Source organism: Marmota flaviventris, chromosome 8, assembly GCF_047511675.1.
Source record: "Marmota flaviventris isolate mMarFla1 chromosome 8, mMarFla1.hap1, whole genome shotgun sequence".
In the NCBI taxonomy this organism is placed as follows: domain Eukaryota; kingdom Metazoa; phylum Chordata; class Mammalia; order Rodentia; family Sciuridae; genus Marmota; species Marmota flaviventris.
Window position 1 is genome coordinate 85,850,186 of NC_092505.1, and position 15,390 is coordinate 85,865,575.

The following is a 15,390-nucleotide window of genomic DNA, read 5'->3' on the forward strand; positions in this document are numbered from 1 at the left end:
AACAAATACAGAACATATTTATTTGAAACCTACTACAAATTAATCATGATATATTTCTGGCCTTCTCTGGGAAATCTTAGACTATGAAAAGCCTTGGATGGCTGTATTTTGCTTTTTTAAAATTAAAGCTTTATAGTTTATATAGTAGTGGGGTTCATCCTGACAAACTTTTACACACATGGAAATAAGTTTCATTTCGTGATCCCCTTTTTCCCATCCCCTCTCCCATTCTCCTCCATCTGCTCTGCATGACTTCCCTTCACTTGTCTATTAATTTATATTTGACTGGGTCTTTATATTATCCTACCCTTCCTCCCCCTTTTCCTTCATTTTACTTTATCTTTTGCATATGAGAGAAACATTGGACCTTTCAGTTTCTGAATTTGGCTTATTTCACTTAGCATGGTATTCTCCATTACTATCCATTAATTGGCAAATGCTATATTTTCTTTTTTCTTTTTAATGGCTGAGTAGAACTCATCTATGTATGATATATATGTACATGTATCACAATTTCTTAGTCCATTCATCCAATGATGAGTATCTGAGTTGATTCCATAATTTAGCTATTGTAAATTGTGCTGCTATAAACATTTATGTGGCTGTATTTTGTTGTAGTATGCCAATTTTAGATCTTTTGGGATAATATCAAGGGATGGGATAGCAGGATCATACAAAATTTCTATCCCTAGTTTTTTGAGGAATCTCCACATTGCTTTCCAGAGTGGTTGTACTGGCCTGTAGTCCCACCAACAATGTACCAGGAAAAAAGTTTCTAGACATTGCTTTTGGGAAATGATATTTTGGATATGAAACCAAAAGCACAAATAGTACATGTAAAAATGGACATGTACTACATCAAATCAAAAAGCTTCTGCACAGCAGTCAATCAATGGAAGGAAAAGACCACCCATGAATTAGAATAGTTTCAAATCATGTATATTTTATATTAGCCTTTAGTAAGGTACTCCAAAAATCAATAGCTGAACAACAGCTCAACTTGAAAAAAATGGGCAAAGGACCTAAATAAACATTTCTCAAAAAAAAGATATATAAATGACTAACATATATCAAAAGATACTCAACATCACTAATCATGAGGAAATTTAAAACTGCACTGAGATATTGCCAACAAGTGTTAAAATGACTACTATAAAAAACACAAAATACAGCAAATGTTGTCTAGGATGTGGATTATAGGAAAAACTGAACACTTGCACACTATTGGCGGAAATGTGCATACATTTGTACAACCATTATGGAAAACAGTATGAAAGTTCCTCAAAAAAGTAAAAATAGAACTATCTTGTGATCCAGCAATTCCATTACTGAGTTGGAAATGGAAATGAAATCATCATATCAAAAAGACATCTGTATGCCCATGTTCATTGAAGCATTATCTCCATTCTCAAGATATTCAAGCATCCTAAGGGCCCCTCAATGAATGACTGGATAAAGAAAATATGGATATATATATATATATATATATATATATATATATATATATATGCGTTTGACCTTAAAGAAAAAGAAAATCCTGGGGCTGGGGTTGTGGCTCAGTGGCAGAGCCATCGCCTAGCACGTGTGAGGCACTGGGTTTGATCCTCAGCACCACATAAAAATAAATAAATTAAATAAAGGTATTTTGTCCAACTGTAACTAAAAAAAAAAATTTAAAAAAGGAAAAAAAATCTTATTATCTGATTCAACATGAATGAACCTAGATGACATTAGGCTAACTGAAATATGTAGGACACAGAAAGACAAATACTGCTGATAACACTTATATGTGGAATTTTTAAAAAGCCAAATTTATAGAAGCAGAGAAGAGAACACTGGTATCAGGGACTTGGAACTAGGAGAAAGGGGGCATGCTGGTCCAAGGATACAAAGGCTCACTTTTGCAGGATAAATAAATTCTAGAGAGGTAATGTACCACATGATGACTAAATTAACAATACTGTATCTTATACTTAAAATTTACTAAGAGAGTTGATCATAAGAGTTCTCACCATCATCACCAAACCACCACAGCAACAACAAGAAAACTATGTGTAGTGATAGGTATGTTTATTAACTTGATCAGCATTTCATTTTGAAGGGAAAAGTAAATAAACTTCAATCTGATTCTGATATATCTCAATACATGAACATAAGAAATGTAATTAGAGTGCTACCAGGGAATTGGAAAGGGTTGGGGAAACCAGGAATGGCTATCTAGAGGAGGAGTTTATGCTGGGTATTAATAAGTGGACAAGGCTTTTTAGGCAAAGATAGTTCCAAGATTCAGAAGCTGAGAAGGCTTTGCTGGCTGCAATGGGGGACAATAGGGTCATGGAGCCCCATGTTGCACAACTCCAGGGAGCACATGCACACTGTGATGTAGAGTTGGATCCTTCTGGAGATATATTTTATAATATCAATAGCTGGAGTTGTGTAATATGGCAAACTCAGAGAACAAAGCTAGAAAAGTAAGTTGCCTCCAAATTATGGAGGGCATTGAATGCTACAGTTGACTTCATCCTGTTGGGAAAGAAAAATATACAGAATATTTTTCATGTCATGGGGGGATGCATGACCAAATCTGCCCTCTAGACATATTCATAGAACAATGAGCTTGGACAGCAAGGAAAAGACAGACCTGTTAGGAGACTTTTGAAATAGTGGTGAGCATGAAGGCCTAGGAAAGCAAAGGGAAGGATTTTGATTTGGGAATCATTATCAAGAAAAGTAGGTCTTCCTGGCTGTATAGATGTGGGAGAAAAAGAGAGAATTGTTAGTTTTCCGATTGTTAGAGTTCAAGTGACTATAGCAAATGATCATACTAATTTCAGGAACATAGAAATCAGGAGAAAAGTATGTTTGGGTCCATTTTAGGCATATTGAGTTTGTAATGAAAGCAAATCATGTCAGTAGAAATATATTTGGAAGTATGAGTGCACCTTGTGAAAGTCCTGCAGGCTTAAGATTTTGGAGGTCTTCCAACCTGCAGGAAGAGTTGAAGTCCTGGGGATCTTATCATAAGTCTTGCTACAGTAATTTTTGGGGGCATGTACTTTTTGGACTTGGATGAAATCTCTCTCTAGGCTGCAGTTCTTTAAATGGAATATGTTGAATCCTTCCTGAAATAGAGCTGTACTTCCATCATGAGGAATTGTTCTCCATATAAGTAGCTAGTGCCCTATGTAAAAGGTTCATGCATGAATATCAGTAATGTGGAAAAAAATCACTTTCTTAAACACAACTTTGTAAGGTACAATGATGCATAAAACCCCTGCAAAGTAAATTCATAAATATTGATTAAAGAAATGGCACAGACCAGATGGTGGAGCACCATGATTCCTGGGTTCTGAAATGGAACAGCAGTCACTACAAGGGGTCAGTCTTAAGTGGAGAATTACCTTGAAAGTGAGCATCAAAATTGTTTCTATAATACTGTAATTTTCAGTATTACATGTACAATTTTGTCTCCTAATATTTTAAGTTACAAAAATAATACAAAATTATGTAAAATCTGGGAGTAAAAGAGAGAAATGACCTACAATTCTTTGTAATTACTTTTATGTTTTTATATTGTTGCAATTATTGGATGCATACAATTATGTATACTTATTTTTGACCTTTGGCTCTTCTGTGTTTTCCATGATGGTCCTTATAACTATTAAGTGGCCTCATGAATGGGTGCACTGAAACTGATTAAGCCTAGTTTAAAAGGTTAGGAAATTTAACCTTTTTCTACTTTTACAAAACAAATAATGCCTAATTCAATGTTCTTGTGCTTATTTTCCTATATTTTAGATTATTTTTATGGGTTAGTCTGCCAGAAACAGAATTTTACCACATCAATGAAAGACTGTATTTTGTATTTGGGGTGTGGGTGTTGGAGATTAAACTGAGAGCTTCATGCATGCTAAGTTCATGCTCTATCACTGAGTTATACCCTCAACCCCAAATTTATTTTTTTATGGCTCTTAATGCATACAGCAAAATTTGTCTCCCAGAATTTCATCCTGCTTTTTCCTGGCACCAGCAACCTATGAGTGTTACTCTTTAGGCACCTTTGCTACCTCTGGATATCATGATTTTTAAGTTGCTAATTTAGTAAGTGAAAGAATATGTTTAATTTTTATGAAAGCCTCGATATATTTTTAAGCTGAGACATTTTCTTGAGTAGCTTTGATTGTGTAGTTGCATATAAGCCAGTAGTTTTCCCCATAAAAGCAGTGACTTGCATGCATTTTCTATCTACAATTCCAGTAAGAGCAATGGTGGATATAGTGTATACCTTTGGAGGTTTTGTGGCATGTTTTGACTTTTTAAATGTATTCATTCAACTTTTATTGAACACTTAGTATCTGCCAGCCTCTGCTGCATACCCTGGAATACAAAAGAGTAATAGACAAAGTGGGAGGGCATTACAAGCACAGTAGGCAGTATTTACAAAGGACTGTGCAGTATGATAAAAAAGAATATTTTCATACAAGTACAGTTGCTCATTATTTTGGAGATAAAAGGTACTATGTAAGTTACCTATTGCTGGGTAACAAACTATTCTTAGTCACAATGGCTGAAAATAACACCATGTCTCACTACAGTGTGGGGTAACTAGATAGTTTTTTCTGCTTGCTTTCGTTGGGTATGTTCATGCTGCATTAATCTGGAAAGAGGTCTGGGGCTAGGCTCAGAGGGACATCCCAAATGGCTAGGCTTCTCTTTCCAAGAGGTTATTCATTCTCAAGAGACTGGATGAAGCTGAGTTTCAAGGGGGTGAGCCTCTATGTGTAAGGATGTGTCATGCCTCTGCTTGTGTTAGATGTGCTTGTATCCTAGAGGCCAAGCAAATCACATGACCAAGCCCAGGCTCTAGGTGAGAAGGGACTGCACAGGGATATGGAAAGTGTGATTCATTGGGAATTGTTGGAAAAAACAATCTCTCATAGGTATAATCAGGGGAATGATGGGCACTGAATAGACACAGATGCCTGTTTTTTGTTATAATTCCTTAAGAATGACTGCAAGGATTTTCATAGTTTGGGAGATATATAAGGAGTTTGTGTTTGTGTGAACATGCCCCACTGTGATTTCTATCTTTAGAAAGGCCTGAATGATATTAGACCTGAGAAAATTAGGACATAAATACAGTCTCCTAGCTGAAAGATCATAAGAGAAGGAAATAAATTTGAGAAATATTCATTAGGAACAGCAATAGCCATAGAGTTAGGCTGCCATCATTTATCTAAAACCAAAGTTAGTCTTCTGTAAGATAGAGAATGAAAGTCTGGAAATGGACCGAATGGAACAGCATGCCCCCCAACAAACCAGTAGGGAAAACCACATGTTTCTCTCTCCTGTTTATTACTCACGGGGTCGCACTTTCAGTGGGAGACATTGGGGATCATGGATGTCGGGCAGGAGTGAGCAAGGGAATCTGGGAAGGAAAGAGCAGACTGAGCAGGGTGGCTCACCACCTTTGGCACCAGCACTCAGGGTTTCTGATCACTGCTCAGGGACAGCAAGCTTTGAGCATGAGGATTTGTTCTGGGGAGAGATACCAAGTCAGGAGAGTTTATGGTTTGATGCAGAGAAGAAGGATAATGAAATGTAATTTAAATTCTGCATTTGTTTAGTGATTTTTTTTTTAAACACCAGCTCTGTCCTCCCCTCCTCATTTCTCCCTTTCAACTGGCTCTTTGTGGGTGGGTTACTTTTCTGAAATGCCTACTTCCTTTCTCTTTTGTTTTTCTGTCTTGATCCCTGGGGAGAATGGAAATTAGCTAAGTGTGATGGGTGTTCAGGAGGCAGGCTTTGGTCCTTAGCCAAGAAAGAACAAATTCCCTCAAGAGTAGCCAAAAGTACTAGCTTCACAACCCCCTCCCCCACTTCTTAAAACTGAAAGGGTTTCTTTGTTACTTCAATATCCTAAACCAGGGCACTAATGAGTTTTAAGAAATCCATGATCATACCCAAACACATCCCTCAAATCTGCTCAATTATCAATTAGCCTGTGTCTGAAGCTATGGGAAGGGGGAGTCAGATTTGAGAATATTTAAAGTAGAATAAAACGATGCCTTTACTCAGGTTGAATGTTTAGCCTTTATGTGAGGGGTGTCAGCCTTGCAACAGGAAGTCATATCATGAAAACAATAATCATAATATAAAGCAGACTGAAATAAATGCTAAGTAGAGGTGTGTGACCTGGTGCTGCGGAGAGGCAGAGAAAGAAAAACTTCATGGAAGGGAAGATGTCTGGAGTGGTTTTTGAAGAATGAGATGGGGCTACTGAAGTGGAGGACACAGCCTCAGGTGAGAGAACACACTGCTGGGAGGTGCTCAGTGTAGCCAGGGAATGGCTAGGTTGTAGGGTTTGGGCCAATATAAGAAACCTCAGGAATTTTTGAAATGAGTCTCTTTCTTTCTCCAATAAATTCTTCTCTGAAACAATATCATTCATTCAAAAAGCATTAAAATATTATTAATATTAGATCAACTAATTTTGATTAGTAATATTAAAACAGGTTTATTAGTCATTTTATTCTCAGGACTTAGCCCAGAGTTAACAACGGGTAACATATCAGACCACACTCAGCATCTGTATACTTTGCTGGGTACAGATTTTATATTCTGCAAATGCTTGTTGCCCTGGGAGAATGGAAGTTATGGCGTGGTACCAAACAGCAACACAACACCAATGACCTCACACAATGCAGGATCATTCTCCCTCCTGCCTCTTGTACAGTGCAGGTCAGCAAGGAGACCTACTCCCAAAGATGGCACAGAGACTCATGTCAAAGGAGGGTCCATCCTGGCATATGCCTCCACAGTCAACAAGACAGGGAAGTAGGGATGTGGCAAATTATCTACTATCTCTTAACACTTCCACCTGGAAGTGACACAGGTCACCTTTCTCACATTTCATTATCCAAAGCAAGTCATATGATCAGACCTGACTTCAATGAAAGCAGGGAAGAGAAAAAAAAATCAGAATATTTGTGAAGCGCTCTAATGATCCCATGCAAACACGGTGGGTCTCCTTAACTCAGCTTTCATCTTGTAAGGAAAGTTAATAAACGCATTTTTTATGAATGAATATTATGAAAACACAACTTATTCTATGTACATAAGCAAGAAGCTAATTCCTATACCAGAGTTTGGTATGGATAAAGTCATTCCCAAATTTTCCTAACAGAATTCTCTGCTTGCTGAGCAAATCAGAGTATTTTGCCTTGAATCACTTTAAATTTCCGCATCGTTTCCATGTCAATGGCAGCCCACTTGGTATTTCTTGCCTCTTAGGAGATGATAGCATTTACTCTGAAAACCTTGTTCAGTCATTGAACACCTCGCAGAAAATTTAGCTAGTGTAGACATATGCCTAGCGCTTGTACTAACATTTTCTCTCTTCTATTCTGACACTTATTAGATGATTGCTTTAAAGCTATTTTTGAAGAGAGGACTTGAAAGAGGAGAATGGATCAATCACTGTTTAGCCTGCCAGACCCTCTTTGATGTACAGTAACCAAAAGTCATTCTCATCACATCATAGAAGGTTCAGGTGAGGAAGCTTGTGATCTCAGCTGAATTCTTAATACACGATAGGCTGTCTAGTGTCCCCACACAGGGGATGTAATTCAGTTTATAATAAAAGCTCAGTGCCCTTATTGCTGTTACTATACACAGCAGACTTACTATACACCATCTATTGTATTTTTTTTTTTGGATGAAAGAAAAAAGTATTAGATTATGTCCTAACTGCCTTTCAGTGTCTACTTAACCAATTCCTGTTGCTAATTAGCATCTGGATTCTCTAATAGGGCAACATCCTGGGCAAATCCTAGTCTTCCTCACGTAGCTCCCTCCACAAGACTATTTTCCCCTTGGGATGATGAACTAATTATGCCCATTCCATGGTAAACATGAGGCTGTTTTCAAAGGACTTGGAACATGCTAGCCATCTCATTGTATTAGCCATCAATTGGAATCACAGAATAAAGTCAAACAAGGTCTAAAGATAGCTTTGTATATTGACCTTTGCTGGAAGAAATGCTCAATGGCTGAGAGAGTTCATAGATAACCTAGTTTCTCATCCTCTCAGCCTCTTACAACAATAACGCACTTGCCACCTCAGCAGACATATTATATAATCAATACTTAGATGGCCATTATTGCTGTTGGGCATAACAAATGCATTCAAAAGGCAGAAGAATCTTCTGGAGACTCTCATTCTGTCAACCAGGGCAGTCCTTAGGGAGAGTTTCCCTCCAAAAGCAGACAGCCGGAGGAAATGTTGACAATGTCAGGCAGAGTTTCTAGGACAGCAAGCCACCAGGGTCTCTGCCCTCCCCCAGCAGGCTCCTGGACATGGGACCAACCTTTGCTGGTGCATCAAAGGAGTTATTTAGGGTGTCCAAATATTTTCTTCACTGCTTTATTTAAGGGATTTCCCCCGACTCCTGATGCTATGAAGAGCAGAGATTGAGCTTTTCTGTCATAGCCACGTGATAAATAAGTGCTCATAAGGAAGTTGAAGATGTCAGATTTTTAAAAACCTCTGGTGATATTACATGAATTTTGCACTTTAAATATGAGTAAAAGAATCTGATGTTTCTCCAATAATTTCAATCAATGGCTTTCAACGACATTGCCAAATGGAATAGAGTGAGGATAACATTTCATTAAAAGATCATTTATGGTTTGAGTTTCAATAAGACATTCTCTGCATTTGATTTATTAATTTGAGAAAATAGAGATAGAATTGACTTTTCCAGTAAATTTGTTTTTATTTTCTAGTGTCTCTGAATAGTTTTGTACAAGGCCACAGTTAGATCATGCTTTCCCTTGATCAATAGAGCTATACCCTAAAAACTTAGAAACATATATCAATAGAATGTACCTCATTTACTTGATAAAAACAACTGTGAGGGCATATGGAATGAGAGCAGGCATGTTAAAATGCTAACAAAGAAATCTCCTCACAACTCACCCCCCTCAAAAAATATTCAAGAATGCATGTGGGATTTGCAATCAGGCTGCATCGGGGGGTCAGAGATCAAAAATAAATGGTGGCCCACAACATGCAGAGCTTTTAAAAAATAATGTCACATTCTTTCATTCTCAGCATAAGAAATGGGCAACTTGTTCAGGGCAAATAATTGTTTGAACTGAGGATTTTATTATTAATCTCTGAAGACTGCTGAATTTAGGGTCACAGTAAGGGTTGATTAGGTACAAGGTGCATAAAGCTCTCCTCTGTCGATGCTATTGAAAGAAGCAAGTAATTTAGATTCAGAATTGGTCTTGGATTGAAGCTCACTCCATTACCGACCATTTTCAATTTCAGCTATACAATAAACATCAAGCTCGGCAAGGAAATTAGTACATTTGGTAATGTATTGGAAGAGATGGGTGGGTCTTTGACAAGATGACACTTATCACCAAAGCTTCAGTTAATGAAACCCTTGAGTGGTATCTGCGTTTGACATATTTTGACATTTTTTGAAATCACATCCAGCGTTTTTTCCCCCACAATGTTCTTCTTTATGAGAGGAAAAAAAAATCCATCTATCTTTAAAATGAGTACTGGAGTACTGCAATATTATTGGGGAAAAAAATTAAAGAGAAGCTGCCTGCCACTGACAGGAGGAACAGAGTACTTTCTCAAAATCTGTACAGAGCAACAGATTCGCAGGTTAAATTTTATTCAAATGAGGCCCACAGTGCATTTCCAGGAGAGGCTGGAGGTTTAAATGGAACATGTTTTATCACACTTTCTCTAAGAGTCTCTTGCGCTATAAAATGTGATCTTATTAATATAACCACAATTTACATTATTGTAAAAAAAATCCTCCAATTTTGGTAATTATTTCCAGAACAAATAGTTTTCTGTCCTTTTTTTTTTCCTGTTTTTTTTTTTTTTCCTTGCAAAGAAACTGCTTGTACCTTAGTGAGAGTGAGACTTTTAAAGAGGAAATAATGGCGGGGGACAGAAAATGAAGACTATCTACAAGACAAAAAAAAAAAAAAAGTTGAGAAAGAAAAACTGCAGAGGGAAATAAAGGTACCAAATAAATAGGGAAGAGTAGATAAGAATGACAGCATTGAGAATGAACAATTTCTGGCCTCAGTCTAGTTCTGACTAGATCACAACCCATATTCTCTCACCAGAGTTTTCACGGTTATGTATAATTAAATGCTGTTTTATTGCCAAGTGGCCTAGATAATGAAAAACCAGAAAAAGAAGAAAATGCCTTCCAAAGTGACCAAAAATTTAGGTTCACACATTCTCAGGAGTGGTTTTTGTTATTTACTTTTTTTAGGGTTTTTTTTTCCCCTGAAAGCTGGGTGAAATTATTATGTATTCAGATATTTTAAATCTCACACAGCTCTATTGTTCATGCCATGTTTTTCATCCAGTGCTGGGAGAACAATTGTAACAAAAATACAAAGCGTTCTAAATGGGGGGGCCTTCCTGAACCCTACCGGACCCGGGTGGCACTTGCAGTGTGGTAGGCCCAGCCGGGTGGTCCCTCCCATACATCACTTACCCACCACGCGGAGGAGGTCACCTTGAAGTTTGGAAGGGGGAATAGGAGTGAGAAAGAGCGTGAGGGAGGCAGCAAGAGCAGAGAGGGGAAAGAAAAAAGGCTGCTTTGTACAAGATAGATACTCTCGAAGAATTCAAAATACACAGAGGACTCTTTTTTTAACCTCCACTCTGTAGGTGATTTCTTTAAACCCCTCTATAAGGCCCCGATCCTTTCTTACTTCCATAATCCAAGTCTAAGACCCCAGATCTTGCAGTTAAGGAGAGAGGGGGGGCGACTTCTATATTAGCTCCAGGCCTTAATTTTATCATCTCAAAAAGCTGCAGTTCTACATTTTGCTGACTGCTGACTCTCATCCCTAACCCCTAAAATAATCATTTTAACATCATATTAAAAACACAATGAGCATTGTGGCATTGTTCAGTCATCTAATAATCCAGGGTTTGATGATTATTTCTGCTGTTCCTTATCCATCTGCACCCACCCTACAAGTGTGGAAAATCCATTGAATGAATTGGATTTAAATAGCATGATATATCTATCATTTGACCTCAAAAATGGCAGTACAATTCAAATATTTTTAATAGCACAGGTATGGCCTGTTGGACAAAGGTGCCTCCTAAGTCTTTTTTTTTTTATTTTAACAATTATTCAAATTGTTAATCATTAAACTTAAATAACCAAACCTTGAGTGGGAGGTTATTATCATAGTCAGTGATGCTATTTAGCTGAGAGACACTGGAATGGCAAGTCATTCCCATTTGGGGTCCATTATGATTAATTGGTATTCTTGCTCTAGCAGTTGTTAAATATTTTGTTTCCTCCAGTATATTTATTTACCAGAATGGTTGGTTGCCAATGGACTACTTATATAATCGTCAATCACTTGTGTATTTGTTGAATGTGTCCCCATCCCCTATGACACTCACCTTTTCACAAAGCAAGGGGAATTTCCCTTCATCTCCTCTGGACAGGACAGTTCTTGCCACATACTAGCCACTCAAGAAATGCTGCTTTTTTTTTTTCCTTGAATGACTGAATTGAAGATTCCCCACATATTCACGTTTTAGGAGTTGTGACGGCCCTAGAAGAATGATCTCTTTCATCCCTTTGTGGCATTAGCTGCTTTTTCTTTCAGAGTAATTCTGGCATTGAATACAGCAAAAACTGGAGGAGCATTTTTCGCTGTGGATTTTTATTTGATCTCCCTGTTTTTTAAGAATGATATCCCTGTGATCAGCTTTGCCTGATGTCCTGGAGTTCACCGTCTTTAGAGTTAAATGTGCAGTCTTCTGCAGGGTGGAGAAGGAAAAGTAACTCAGCTGCTTGAGGCCAAGGACAGGACTGGGGGTGGGAGGACAGATGCGAATTCTGGGATTTTAAGTCTCCTTTTTCAGCATTAATTGAACACTCATCTTTGGAGAGACATCTTGTCTACAATTTCTAAGCTTTTCTGGAGTAATTTGATTTAAATCACCTAAAGTCTGTGCTTCCTAAACTTTTGGTAGTGGGTTTCAGCTTTATCTGGTTTATTAAATCAACAATTTCTTATTTCTTTTCTTCCATTTTTTTCTGTCTTTATGTTGTTTTAGTTCCTCTGTTGACATTTTAGCAAGGTTTCTGGAAGAAGCATAATGGGTAGTACTATGTACTTGGTGTTTTACTGAATAGGTTTAGTACACTTTCCCCATTGTATAGTTATGAAATGTTTGACAGAAACAATGACTGTATCTACATACATGCAGGACACTTTCATTTGGAATATGTGAATGTATGGATTCATAGGCACATGTGCACACATGCTATATGTAATACACCTAAGGTATAATAACCTAAGTCTATCCTCCTAAAATATAGTAACCTAAGTGTTTACTAAAGGAAACCACTGTGGTAAATTTTTGTTTAAAATTACCTCATTTTTCTTTTAATTTTCACATTGTTGAATATTCCCATATCAATTTGATTTTGATTAAGTCATGGTATAATAGCAACTTATGTCAACAAATGTTGATTTTTTTTTTAACCACATCCTAGGTGTGGTTTGGCTGAGTCTCTGTTTTTTTTGGGTTTTTTTTTATGATTATTTTCTTTACTTATGTGGTGCTGAGGATCGAACCCAGTGCCCCATGTGTGAGGCAAGCACTCTACCACTGAGCCATAACCCCAGCTGTCTCTGGGGGTTTTGCCTTTGCTTTGCTTTTATCTTTACTTCAGGACTCAATCTAGAGAAGCAGCCCCTGTCTCAGTCTCACTGCAGACCAAGCTGTGGCAAAACAATGTGTGGGTTCTGGAGACTGCTGGGAAGTTCAAACATCAAGTCTGTTAACGTTTCATTGGTCAAATGTGTTATCAGTGGAGAAGACCTATCACCGGGGGTGTAAATAAGGCACATGTATAATCCTTTTATAAGAAATAACAGCGACTAGTGGAGAACAGTAATAAAATTGCCCACGGTTTGCTCCCTTGAGCACAAGTATTCATTCCCCACTCTTCCACATAATAGTATATTCCTCTGCCCTCAAGGAAAACACAGATCCCATTATAGCACTGGATTCCAGGTCCAGGATTTTGTGACAGCCTTAACATCAGGACCAGATGCAGCTTCTCTGACTAGGAGACCAATGAGCTTAGATTAAAATCTGCCCACCAACTGAAATCCCATTCTGCAAATGTGGTGAGAGTCCTCTACTGTGCATCCTAGCGGACTCTCCACTGGGCACCTTCTATTCTCACTGTCTGGCTCCCATTCCATGGTTACAGGTAACTCTTGACTACTCTGTGGGCGGTTCTTCCTTTTACATTATCCTTCTTGGGTCACATCTGAAAAGGGCAATGGAGAACATTGTCCCTTGAGAGCTGAGATTTTCCTTTTTTTATTCATTCTTCTATTTTTATTAACACATATTAATTATAAATAATAATGGGGTTAATGTATTATTTCTGTACATGCACATGACATGGGCTGATCAAATCCAACCCCCCTTTTCCAACCCCTTCCCACACCCTTTTCAATCTCTATTAAGCACTATTCTATTTTTAGTTGACTTTCTCTAGCTTCCACATATGACTGAGAATATGTGGTACTTGCCTTTCGTGTCTGGATTATTTCACTTAGCATAATGTCCTCCAGTTCCATCCATTTTGCTGTAAAGTACAGGATTTCATTTTTATTTATGCCTAAATGGTACTTCACTGTGAAAATATACCATATTTTTTAATCTACTCAACTGATAATGGGCACATAGGATGTTTCCATATGAGAGCTAAGATTCTTGTTTCCTGCTCTTGTAATAGGCTATTTTCTTTTCATATAGTCTGACGGCTCCTTTGGCAGTATAACTCTCAACAATTTCCTCAGTTTTTATGCCAATAGTCATGTACACAATTCTTTTTAAGCCATGCCTCTTCCTTCTCCATTTAAGAAAATATTTTGAGTTTATTAGATTTCTGTTGGGGAGCTACATAATTAGACCCTTTCCTGACATTTTGCCACCTAAAAAGATTTGCCAGTTGTTACCATAATCAATTCAACAAAAGGCACTCAATATCTTTGATCTCCACCTTTCCCAATTTAAATTTTAATCAACTTTTGCCACATGAAGATATTTTCAGGTTTACTTTTGGATGTGAGAATCAGTTGCATCTTCCAACCATCTAAAATCCCAACTTTCCAACTTCCTTCATTTTTATATTTTCTTATAGATTGGCCAGTTCTTTTGTGAGATCATCTCTTTTCTCCACTACCATGACAAATGGAGCCAATATCAACCAACTCCTGATGGGTACATGTGTTTTCCAATCTCTCTGCCTAAGTTCATAGGTTATCCAGTTTACCCTTTGCTTTGCATGATACTGCATCTACTCCTTCACTAAACATTTCCTCTGCATGATGAATTGCTATCTGTCCAGCCTCTAATAAGAGTTTTCTTGCTACTGGTAGCACTGACTTTAAAGTAATAATCTCTAAATATCAATTGTTTAGCAAAACGAGGAAATATTTCTTGCCTACATTACATAGTTTTATACTGGTTGTGGACTAGTTGACCTTTTATTCCCTAAATTTCCTTCCAGAATCCAGAATTAAGAGGGAAGGCCTCATTTGGAACATGCCATGTTTATGGAAGATGTAGGACAATTATAGCAGAATCACATGATAATTCTTACAGCTTCTTTTCGGGAGTGGTATGTATCACACCCGCTAATATTCAATGGGTCAAAGTCAGTTAGACGACTGACATGGACAATAGTGTTATAGGAAGTATGATTCACAGCAGAGGTGGAAGAGTAGTGAGTATTTTGAATGAATAATATTATCTAATACAATTCCTGAACATTGAACTTCATATAAAGAAAATAATAAAATATGTGATTTTTATGATTAACATTTTTAGACTACAAGATTTTATTTCTGAATTTCATCCGTGTTAATTCTTACAGGGTTCACTTATTGCTGTTATATAGTATTCCATTACATAAATTCACCAAAATTTTTTTATGCACTGTACTCATTTATAGTGTTTTGTTTTGTATTGTCTGCTAATCACACCATGCTTCTAAAAACTCTTGTAGATTTCTTCCAATGTACACATTTACATATTTTTTAGAATATATGCAAAGAATGAAATATTAAGAGTCATAAGATTCATTCATCTCAAATATATTAATTAATGCTTGATTTGCTTTACACAGTAATGATATCAACCTGTACTTTTGTCAGGAATATTTGAGTTCTCATTGTTCCACACCCTTGAAAGTACTTAGTATCGTCAGACTTTAATATAATTACCAATAAAGTGGATAACTCATTGAGAATTATATTTGTATTTTTTCACTCACTACTGCATGTGTC